Raw genomic sequence first — 12,185 nt, 5'->3', positions numbered from 1 at the left:
ATGAACAAACTTATAAGCATTGTGGATTAACGAAGGTATAGATTTATGACCACAATAGCCTTATGAGAGTTTGACCTTGGCGAACCCAACAACTCCAACACCACTTAGCAAACACACTATGAAATAAACCCAAATATATTTTTTAAGAACCAACACAAAAGACAAAATGTAAATCCCTTGCCTATAAATCAGAAATAATATTTTTTCCTCTCCACATTTATAATGTTATTTCCTCCCTTGCATACCTTTACCAATCTTTAAATTTGATAACTCATACGTGGAAATAAAAATCATAATAATTAGTTAAGATGAAGTATGTTCAAATAGTCATTTCAACATTAAAAGCTAATTGATGTTACCTTTTACTATAACATAGATGGTAGTAGACAAATAAGGATTTCAAGGTTTCTTTTGGTAAGGTCAATGGTAATAGCAAAGTAGAAGTAATTTATGTTTTCTTTTACATTTAACTACTATTAAAAATTCAATACTTTTTAGTTACACCTAATCTTCAAATAAATCAAACAATTAAAACTTGTTCCTAAATTTGAAGTCCATCTTTCAAACAATTAAACTTTGAATCAAAATAAAACCTCCAATTCACTTTCCTTTAAATTTTGTATAAACGTTTTAGTGCATTCGGTAGCACTGCCATATACACCCTTTAGTACTACATGAAAAACTTTTGAGATCCAACGCTATGAACTAATAAGCTCACAAGTAAGGGACTTCGTCCAAAAATATCAATCATGATATCCAAGCCCTCGAGCACAATGGATTAACGAAGGTACAAACTTGCGATCAAAATGACCCCATAAGAGTTTGACTTTGGTAAACATGACAACTCCACAACCACTTAATGTTGAAATAAACCTAAATATTATCTTTAAAATATAGCACAAAAGACAAAATATAAAATCCATTATATGTAAATCAAAAAGTATGTATTTGAATCCATATTTGTAATGTTATTTCCTTCTTGCATACCTCTACCAATGTCCAAATTTGACAACTCATCTATGGAACTCTTGAGTCCAACATTAGTACCCCCATGTGTGGGTTCATCTAACCTCTAATAATTGTTGATTATACCTGTGGGCACATAAGCCAAAAGAGAGCCATTACTCATGTTGCAGTCCCTTGATTCTTAAGGTTTAAAAGTTTAAGGTATTTACATGAGAGGGTGTCATGTCATGTGGGTAGAGTGGGCCCTATCCACATGGCTCCATGTGAAAGACTTTGGATTAGTGGTTATAGAGAAAAAAACAATCCTTGATGGCAAAGCAAGAAAGTGGACATTGAGGGTCTCTTCGCTATCACATTAAGAATAATATAGCACTAGGTTTACTTGATTAAATAGATGAAGGGGACATGGCACCGGCCAAGAGGACGCTATGTTTGTTTGTGTAGCTGTCAACCTTAACGGCCACGGCCCCCTTTTCGTGTGGGGTTACGCTTGTCTTTTCAATGGTGAAATGGACGGTCACGATGCCGCGCATGGCCAACGTAAAAGCGACGTCGATGAGAACGGAATCAATTAAATATGAATATGTCAATACTATAATTAATAATTTGGAGACTGAGAATTTGTTTGTGGCTGAGGTTACGGTCCCACCCTCGACCATGTTGTTTCTAATTATTATATTTTCTAGGCATTACACCTTTTTCCTCTCGCATTTGTGTGTTCTATGGATTGGTCCCTACTTCTATGTTTTGAGTTTTTGTTTAATTGGCGGAAGGGGTTGTTGAGAATTATGATGTGTTGTTTGAAAACTATTGTTTCATTAATCAATCATCATGCTCTTATGTAAAAGAATAGTAGTTTATATAAAATATTAAAAAAATAGCTTTCATTTTATTATCAAGATTTATAAATGGTAATAAAAAAATTATTTGTTTAAAGGTCATGTATTTTATTTACTAATAAGAAGTCTTACGTGTTTTAAAGGGTTAGTGTGACTAAGATATGCACTAGACTTGAGACTTATGTATCTATAAGGTTCGACATTTGTTTAGTAAGCATTTCAACATAATGGTAATAGATTAAAATATTCATTTGATCGACAAGAATTCAAATGAAATGTCAAGAAACCCAAAGATATGTATAAATCTTTACTAATCACTCTTAATAAGTTTGATAAACTAAAATACAATAGTAATAGAGCATATTTTTAACTAAGAGATGCACATTATTTATGCCATACTACATTAGAGTTCAACACAATTATAGCAAGTTTTGTAAGGTTAAAATTTTAAATAAATGATTTAGTGTTGTGAGTTATAACATCTAAAAAGTAAACTTTTAATCTATTGAAATGGATGTGTGTAAGCATTATAAAATATCAAGAATTTTGGTATTAGTTTTTGTATCAATGTTTCAGTTCACACCCGATGGACTATCATAAGGAGTGTGTGATCTGAAAAATTGATGCAAAAAATAACACGTAACGAATCTAGAAGTAATCATCCTAACTTCATGAATTGTGAAAAATTGATATTTTTAATATGAAATATTTTCTATGTGCATTCACGTAAAAATAGTTTCTACATAGCTTGACATAAATATATTTGTAAGGCTATTTTTTGATCAACTAAAACAAGACATATATTCACATTTTTTTCATAAATATATAGTTCACAATCTTGACCAATACAATACTATTATAATAGTTCAACAAATATTTTTCAATATCAAATATTTTATATACATTTAGAAAAATAATAATTGCATGCATCTCAATGTAAATAAATTTGACATGATATTTCTATATTAATTTAAAATGACTAATTAATTATTCTATAATTCACACCCTTGATCAATATAATAATTTTATAGAAGTTCAACATATATTTTACAAGTTCCTCTTATACAATCTCTATATGATGATTCTGACAAAAGAAACATTCATTTAAATTTAACAAATACTATGTCTGATGTTTTTAAATAATCAAACATACCAATTCCTATATTAAAAAGTCAATCTTCATATAAAGAAACAATCTATTAACCAAAACATAAAAAGTATCACAACTCTCTTTCCTACTATAATATATCTATGCTAACTTCCCAACATAACCTATTTATTAAAAACCATACCAACTTAAAACATTTCTATAAAACATTATACACCAAAAGAATTTAAAACGTACATCTCATCCAAACTACCATGAATGAGACACTAATCTTAGTAGGTGAACAAACATGCACCATTCTCACATTGCCAGGCCCACACCCTCCCACACTCATAACAACATTATCATTATTGCTAACTCCACCATGACCAACATCACTTATAACAATCAATCAGCTTCATCCCATGGGCACCCATTCCTCAGCACTTATTACTACCAGTCAACTTCACCCCATGGGCATCTCAAATAGAACATTTAAAAGATCAATTATCATTCTATAGCACTTATAACTATCAATCAAATTCACCCCATGGACATCTACACATAACATATTATCATTCTATACCACTTCTTACTCTCAATCTACTTCACCCCATGGTTATCTAAAAGACACATTATCATGCAATAGTAAACAAAAATCTTCTATTTAAGCCTCCACAAGCCACCATGAATGCCAAAGCATACAACCTTCATTGTGGGCTTTCTCTCTATGTGGTATTAGGGTCTTTGGGCACTACATTTCTAATTAAGCATTTTTTAGCAATTGGGTTTGTAGAAGGTTTACAGAGCCAAATCAATTTTGTATGATAAGATTGAGTGTCATGGCTTAAATAATTAGCAGGCTATGATATAGTACATGGCAGAAAAAAAAGATCATCAGAGAGAGGCGTCGTGCAGTACTTAATAACAAGTGCTATTTTTTCTTTCATTGTTGAAAGTTACAATGAGTAATAACAGAATCCTCCTATGCTTTTCCACAGCTTTCTTGAACTGAGTGCTCAGACTGCACCACAGATTTTCTTGTTTATTTCTTTCTTTCTTTCCTTCTTGTTTATGTCCGGGCAGATCTGAGTTCAGAGCTCAAGAAAGCTGTGGGAAAACATATAAGGATCTCATGATCTTGGGACTTGAAGAAGATTTTGCCTATTTCCAGCTACGGTGAAATTATGTTCTTGAAGTTGGTTTGTAAATTTTTATCTACTCTGAGATTGATATCATGGATTTGTTTTTCTCAGTACATTGATTGTTTGTTGCAGAGGCAGTAGGGAGAAAAGAAAAGAGAATTGCAGAGGCGTAAATAAGTACTTGGATGAATATCGATCTTTTGGGTTGCTTCAAACGAGGTAGTAATACTGTTTATTCAAGTACTTGGTTTCATTTATTTTGTTTCTTAAGTAGAAAACTCTCATGGCAGTTTTCTGCAATCATCTGACTAACAGGAGGACATTGATTAAATTTTTCCAACGACCCAAATGATAAGAGGATTCGTGCCTTTCCAAATCTCTGAAAAAGATCTCAGAATCATTTGGTGTTGTCCTTGGGCCACAGAAACTTTAATGGGCAGGGGGAATGATTGATTGATTGATCATGATTTAAAAAGCATCCTTTGACTATGATCTGGTCTTTTTTGTTTCTTTGGACCTGCCATTGAAGGACACATTTGAAATGTATTTGAATGAGAGGAGTCTTATATGGCTAAGGGTCTCTCCGTATTTGTTGGGGCTATAAAACAAAGGATTCGTTACCACTGTAGAACATAACATTTCATATCAGGAGCAACAATGGTTGTACTATATGATACTTCACAAATTGAATGTTTATGTAACATGGGAGATAAAAGCGTTGCCTCCAAATGAATAGTTCTTTTGTTTCTTTGGGGTTATTGTCTGACATAGATTTTAAATTTATGATATTGCCAAGATAAATCTAAAATTTATGATATTGTCAAAGATAAATCTAAAACTTATGATATTGTTAAGATAAGTTAGAATTTATGATATGTTGAATTATAATGGAAGTATTAGAGGTTGGATTGGAGATTTAGTTTGATTGATAAGAGTTTTCGTTATGGGTTTCAAGGATTGAGGGGTACCCCGACTTTATTTCTTATGATGTTGGTCTTTGCACTCAACAAAACTTGATTTCTAATGGGCTCTTTGTGAGTCATTCAACTTCACCGATAGACCAAGAGTCTTTCAATGACTTTAAAATATTTGTATTATGCCTATATTATAAATTAGATTTGAAATTGTTATATTCACATATCTTCTAAAAGATTGTACTTAAGATGTCTATTCTACCTTATATATTCTCAATGCAATGAATGTTTGACATAGTTATAAACAACAATTCATTATTTCTATGGGACATTTTGTTTCATTTGGAAACCATCAATGGATGCATTATTTGATATAAATAACCAAATGTTTAACATGATTTAAATCATTTATACAAAATCATTATGTTTTTGGTAGGGTCTTTGTCTAAGATAAATCTAAATTTTATGAGATATTTGTAAGAGTTTATAAACATAATATGCAAATTTTATTTTGATTTCTTGTTGTTAGTAATTTTAAAGTATTTATATTAAATCAATGATATAAGTTAGAGTTGAGATTGATAATTCAAGATATTTTCTACATAAATATATTTAAGACATCTACACTAGTTTATATATTCTAGATAGAACGAATATTTGACATGTAAATTGTAATCAAATTCATGAACGCAATTTTTTTTCATGCACCTACTTTATCACAAGCCACATTCCCCATAATTATATGCTAATTGCCTTTTAAACCACATTAATAACTTTTGAAGGTTTTTATAGGAAAAAATTATGAGCTTTTATCTAGCTCCAAAAAATTCTCTACTCATAAATAAAATAAGGTGTAAGTGTGCACGTACAATTTGATCATTCTAATATATTTTAGCCCTCATAACATCGAAAAATCTCTTTGCTCTTACAAATCTATAAAATTTGTGCATTCTTAGAATTTTCGTTGTCTAAAACTGTGTTGCTAAGAAGCACATTAGTGTGCAAGGGTGATGCTTTATATTTTGCGAGAAAAGTGTCTTCAAACCTACACACAATTCATTACTAGAACTCAAAAAAGTTATAATTTTGTCTAGAATAAGATACAATTTTATATGAACTTTTTATTATATAGATTATTAAAGATATTATGCATATGAGGATAAAAAAAAATTTAATAAAATAACGAAACAATAATATTAGAGTTGGAATTAATATAGCAAAGATATTATTATGATGCTATGCAAGAAATAGAGAAAATATTATGATGAAATTGAAACTTGTGTTAAGAATAATGAAATATAACCTATCAAATTGTGTGTATAATTCAATATTTATTTTGTTAAGGGCATGAAGCAATTGAAATGGACATATGTGACAATGTATTAGCCTTAGTTAATTGAAATATTTAATCATGGAATACTATGAGGTCGAAAACTAGTAAAGCCCCAAGTATGAGGACAACAAAGTGAGAGTACTATAAAGGTCACACATGATTACTTTATCAACACTCTTTTGAGAAAAATCTGACATCAAATAAATAATACCAATTGGATAAACAATAAAATACAATGAAATATGACTTCAATGTCCATATTGATTTTAGTGTCTCCGCTCTATACATGAAGAATCTAGCATCACCTCCTTATTTAAAAGAAACACAGTCTCCTTAATTTGTCATATTAGGTTCATCTTTCTCATAAGATAGTAATTTTAAAATTATGAGACAAATACCACAATTAATTGTAAAATAGAATGAAAATTAAACAGTGCGTTGATTATTTTATGTTATTTTACACACTTATGAAAGAAATAGTCAACACTAATCGAGTTTTTTTTTAAGCTTGAATCATTATAAAGTTACATAATTTTTCTCAATTATGAAACCATGTAAATAAAATAAATATATTTCATATCTATTTAATAAAAAATAAAAAACAATATTGCAATGTAGTTATTAATAAAATGTTAAAAAGTGAGGTAGAATAAGATGCCATTCTCTATATTATAGGTACAACTTATTTGTACTTCAAAATATTGGCATATGAATAATATTTTTCATATTTAATATATATAATTTAGAATAAATATTAAAAGTTGTGTATATGTAAAAATTAATTATCTTAATCTTTGGATGTGTAATGTTGTGGTTAAAACATTTGATAGGTAAATCAACTATCAATTTAAATCTTCATAATATTTTTTCAAAAAAATGTACTAAAAATATTTATTTAGATGAATATAAGAGTTCGGAAAAAAATTCAATATTCTTTTAGTAAGTTACATTAAAAATTTTTCATTGCCGGATTTGTCATGAGTATGGTCATTTACAGCGTCAGTGCCCCCGTAACTCGAGTTTCAAAGGAGTGGATGGTTCTACAGCTGGCAATGCTGGTGGTTTGGTAGATACTACAGGGAAAGGACAATCTCAAATGGCTAATACTACCAAGGGGATGAATCCGCAAGATGCTACAGGTAAGGGTAAGGCTCAAATGCAGGATAAGGATGGATTTACCCCTGTTCGCCCTCGAGCTAAGGGATGTGGTCAAAAGAGGCCTTTGAAAGAAAGATTATCTGATTCAGGTTTTAACCGCTTTGAGGTGCTGGATAGTATGGTTCTAGAGGAGGGTATTCCTCCTCCTATCTCTTCTGATCCAGTTTGCCCAGATGAGAGATCTATTCCTAATGATGCTTGTGGGGCATCCCAAGTTGTAGTATATCAAAATTGTGAGGTCCCTGTAGCTCCTGTGACAGAGGCTCTGGTGACTCCTACAATGTTGGAGGATAATGATGTTGTTTTAGCTGACTTGGTTAAGGATGTGCTTCCATCAGGTAAGGGCAAGGGTTCTCCTCTCCCCTTGGGGTTGCTGCCCCGACCCTTTAAGCGAGCTTCTTCTACTCCCCTTCTAAGGAGTGGGCGCAAAACAGACCAAGAGAAGATTAAACTCACAGGAGATATATTGATTGAGTCTGGTTCAGTGAAACCTTTGGATTCTCATTTTCCCAATTCTACCCAATGATGATTATTCTATCATGGAATGTAAGGGGGTTGAATAGCATCCCTAGACAAAAGGCTATTCATAACTTGGTGGTTGATCATAGTCCTGATGTTTTTTGTATCCAAGAGACTAAGCTCTCTGTGGAGTCTATGGTCCAACATGCCTCTAGTATTTGGTCTCGTGGCCAATGCCAGTGTGTTGGGGCAACAGGCAGTGCAGGTGGTTTAGCTATATTTTGGGATCCTCAAAAAATTTCTCCTCTTGGCTGGATGTCTTCTCACTCAGCTCTCTCTATGGTAGCTTCTGCTCTAGACTCAGGTGAGGTAATCATGGTTACTAATGTGTATGCACCTGTTGATCTTGTGGGAAAGGAGGAACTTTGGGAACATATTCAATATGTTAGAAATTGTCATCCTTATCATCCTTGGGTGTTAGCAGGGGACTTCAATTCAGTTTTAAGTCTGGAGGAGAAGCATGGTGGTTTGGCTAGATTGGGGCCTTCTTCTGCTCTTCTTCGGCAACACATATCTCTTTTGCATCTCTCTGATGTTAAGCAGGGTCTGTTCTGGATATGTAAAGGAGGTTCTCAGGCTTTGTTTTGGTCTGATGCTTGGGATGGATTCCCTTCCATTTTATCCATATACCCTCATCTTCAGCCTCTTTGTGACTCTTTTCTTGCCACTGGATGGAATAAAGTGGCTCATTACAAGACTCCTTATCAATTGGGACCTGTTGTTGGTTACAGATGGAAGCATTCTTTTGATTGGCCTCCTGGAGGTACAGACATGGATCGTCAGGAGTTTTCTCAAATTCTGGCCTCTAGAGAGTGTTCTTCTTTGCTTGGTCCAGATGTTTTGGCTTGGGGCGATACCTTGTCTGGTAAATATCATGTCTCTGCTGGGTATCAGGAGATAACTAGACAATTATTTGGGGATGCTGAGGTCCCTTGGTGGAAGCAAGTTTGGAATAAAGTTTCTTGGTCCAAGTGCAATTTTTTTATGTGGCTAGTGGCTCACAACCGTTGTCTTACCTGGGATAATCTTTGTAAATGTGGATTTTAGGGCCCTTCTTATTGTGTTTTGTGTGGTAATGGAGAGGAGTCTGTCTCCCATCTGTTCTTCCATTGCTCCTATTCTACTTAGATATGGCACCTTTGGTGGAGCACTTGGGGTTGCTCTTGTCGGCATGCTTCCTCTTTGCCTGAGTTCTGGGCCCGCTTGGGTACTGCTCCCTCCAAGTCTTCTTCTCTCCATGCTGCTTGGATTGCTGGCCCATCTTTCATGCTTTGGCATATCTGGTTGGAGAGGAATCGTCGCATATTCCAAGACGTTGGGCTTGGTGTTTTGCATCTTTGGTGGAAAATATCACATTCTCTTCAGGAAACTATTCTTGTGAAGTGTGAGCTTGATGGGGGTATGGATTCGATTGATCTTGCTATCTGTAATCGCCTCAAATTTCATCTGCAGGATGGGGCTGCAGCTCATAGGTTTCCTTCTATGTCCAGGCAGCTTCACCATCAGAGGAAGGGTCGGGTTAACCGGGATGGGCACTAGACTCCTCCTCCCTATGGAGTTCTGAAAATTAACACTGATGGTTTTTCCCATGGGAATCCTGGTCCGACTGGTATTGGTGGAGTGGCTCGTTGTAGTTCTGGGGAAGTTAAATTTTTCTTCTCAGTTCATAAGGGTGATTATATTAACAATCTCATGGAAGCTCAAGCTATTTTATATGCTGTGGAACAGTGTTGCTTGCGGGGATGGAGTAAGATTATCTGTGAGTCTGATTCCTAGGTGGTAGTGAACATGCTTTCTTCGCAAGAGCTTGAGGATGTTAGTTGGCAGCTGGCCACTGTTGTTAAGCAGATTCTTTTCTTCTCTTCCTCTTTTTAGTTCATTAGGTTCACGTATATTCCTCGTGAATGGAATAGAATTGCTGATTGTTTAGCCAAATGGGCTTCTAGTCATGATTCGGGTTGGAATATTAGGGATAGGGGGCAACTATCCTTTGAGATGGTGCATGAATTTGATGATCTTGTTGCTCAGGATCGAGCTCCTTGTTGTCTTCCTTTCTGTCTTAATAAATTTTTACCCCTCTTTTTGCATACATTAAAATTATGTTAAATTCAATGGGCCCTTAGTCTATTGGATCAAGTGTTGCTAAGTGTAAGGCTTCAACAATGAAAATTAGGATCATGCCCCAGGTGAATTTGACAAAATGGATACCTCTTAGTCCTTGGCTCTTAGTAAAAAATGTTCATATTTCATGAAAGATCCCATCAAAAAAGATATTAAATATGCATTTAGTATATTTATAATTCTAAAATTATAGACTATCTAATTCAATAATAAATCGTATATGAGATTTATATTACAAAGTAAAGGTCATATTTATTTCTCAGAGTATGCATTATATATGTTAGAAATTTGTGGTGATTCTTAGTCTCTTTTATATGATATATATATATATATATATATATATATATATATATATATATATATATATATATATATATATATATATATATATATATATATATATATATATATATATATATATATATATATATATATATATATATATATATATATATATATCACATTAGAAACATATTTAATAAATACTTTGAAAAAAAACTATCAAAATGTAATTAAGATGTACATAGTTTTGTAAGCTTTTGATTTTAGAAAATATGGTGTATATGCAATATTATTTAGTATTTTTTCTCAAATTTATTTGTAACAAAGAAAACACATGAGTAGTTTTTGATGTTGGCTTTCATAATATTTAAGATTGCTTATTATTATTAATTATATAGCACATTAGAAACATATCAAATAAATACCTAAAAAAATATTATCAAAATATTATTAAGAAGTACATGGTTTTGTAAGCTTTTGATATTAAAAAATATGGTGTATGCAATATTATTTAGTATTTTTTTTTCAAATTTATTTGTAACAAAGAAAACACGAGTAGTTTTTGATGTTGGCTCTCATAATATTTAAGGTTAATTATTATTTTTATTGACTTCTCTTCTAAGTGCATATGTGAAGCATGTTGTGTGATTACAAGACTATATAGTATTCTTAGACACATTACGAATGCATTCCAAGAGCTTGATATTTTTAAAAAATCATAAAGATTATATAAATTTATTATAATATTTCATTTCTTACTAACATAGTATGGATTCTTTGGATGCTAGATTTGCTATAATAATTTTTTTCTTATTTTATACATGCATATCTTTATAGTATGCTCATAATGATTATGTAGAAATTTATTATAGTTACGAATTTCCTTTCATAAAATGATTATTTAATAAAAAGGCTTAATCTAAAATATTTTTATTGCCTTCGACTTTTTCCTTGTATCTAGAGCATATTCTTTAAATTGTCTTCTATTATAGCCACTATAAGGAGGATGAAGTTGTTCATCTTCATGACTAATTTGGTATATCGATGTCATAGCAAAATATAGTGGTAAGATATTAATAAATTATTTTACAGTTACGTATCCCTCCTTTTTACTTAAGTGATACATTAATACTTACTTTTTACAGAGTTTTCACTTTTTCCATTTCTAGCAATCTCAAGACAATGTGAACTAATGATTTTTAAAGATTTTTTTTCAAAAACGATTTTAATTTTAATATTTATATTTTTTATTGAGTAACATTCATTTTATAGTTAAACTCTTTATTATAAATAAGTCAAAATTATAGTCTCTCTTTTTTTATATTGATAATGGGTTAAAGTCTAGATTAATTATTATTATTTGTTGAGATTAATTATTGTTATGTATTAGGCAAGAGTGTACAAAACAACAATAAATTGTGTGAGCTTCTTATTGAAGAGGTCTTGGGTTCGAATCTACTTAAATAATAATAACAATTGATCACAACACGTAATCTTAGCTTTCGCCTCTTACCGATCATTTTAAAAAAAATTGTTATGTGTTAATTTGAGTGAATTCAAACCGAAGACCTCTCTGATGAGAGGCTCACAAGTTATTGTTGTGTTATAGGCTCTTTCCTCCAAAACTATAGTCTCTTAAATATGGATTACTAGTTCCAATTTTTTTGGAGATAATTTTGTGAGAAAAATTAAAATCATAATTTTTTTGTAGTGGCTTTATTAAGATCTATAAATAGTTTTAAATAGACATTGTTAAAATTACATCGACATCTTTTACTCTAACTTAAAACATGTTCATCATAATGCATGTATTTCACATCT

At 31.8% G+C, this 12,185-nt stretch overlaps 1 long non-coding RNA gene across 1 annotated transcript; it reads left to right on the top strand.

The window, feature by feature from the left end:
- The first annotated feature begins 3,576 nt into the window (after positions 1-3,576).
- Positions 3,577-4,785, top strand: LOC149558304 (uncharacterized). The gene is made up of 3 exons (XR_016365010.1): positions 3,577-4,071; positions 4,170-4,256; positions 4,353-4,785. It is a non-coding gene; the product is annotated as an uncharacterized LOC149558304 (long non-coding RNA).
- The last annotated feature ends 7,400 nt before the right edge of the window (positions 4,786-12,185 follow it).

Source organism: Cupressus sempervirens, chromosome 5, assembly GCF_028749045.1.
Source record: "Cupressus sempervirens isolate cs-2001-9-10 chromosome 5, ASM2874904v1, whole genome shotgun sequence".
Taxonomy (NCBI): domain Eukaryota; kingdom Viridiplantae; phylum Streptophyta; class Pinopsida; order Cupressales; family Cupressaceae; genus Cupressus; species Cupressus sempervirens.
The sequence above is the reverse complement of the archived record's forward strand: the minus strand, read 5'-3'. Positions and strand labels throughout refer to the sequence as shown.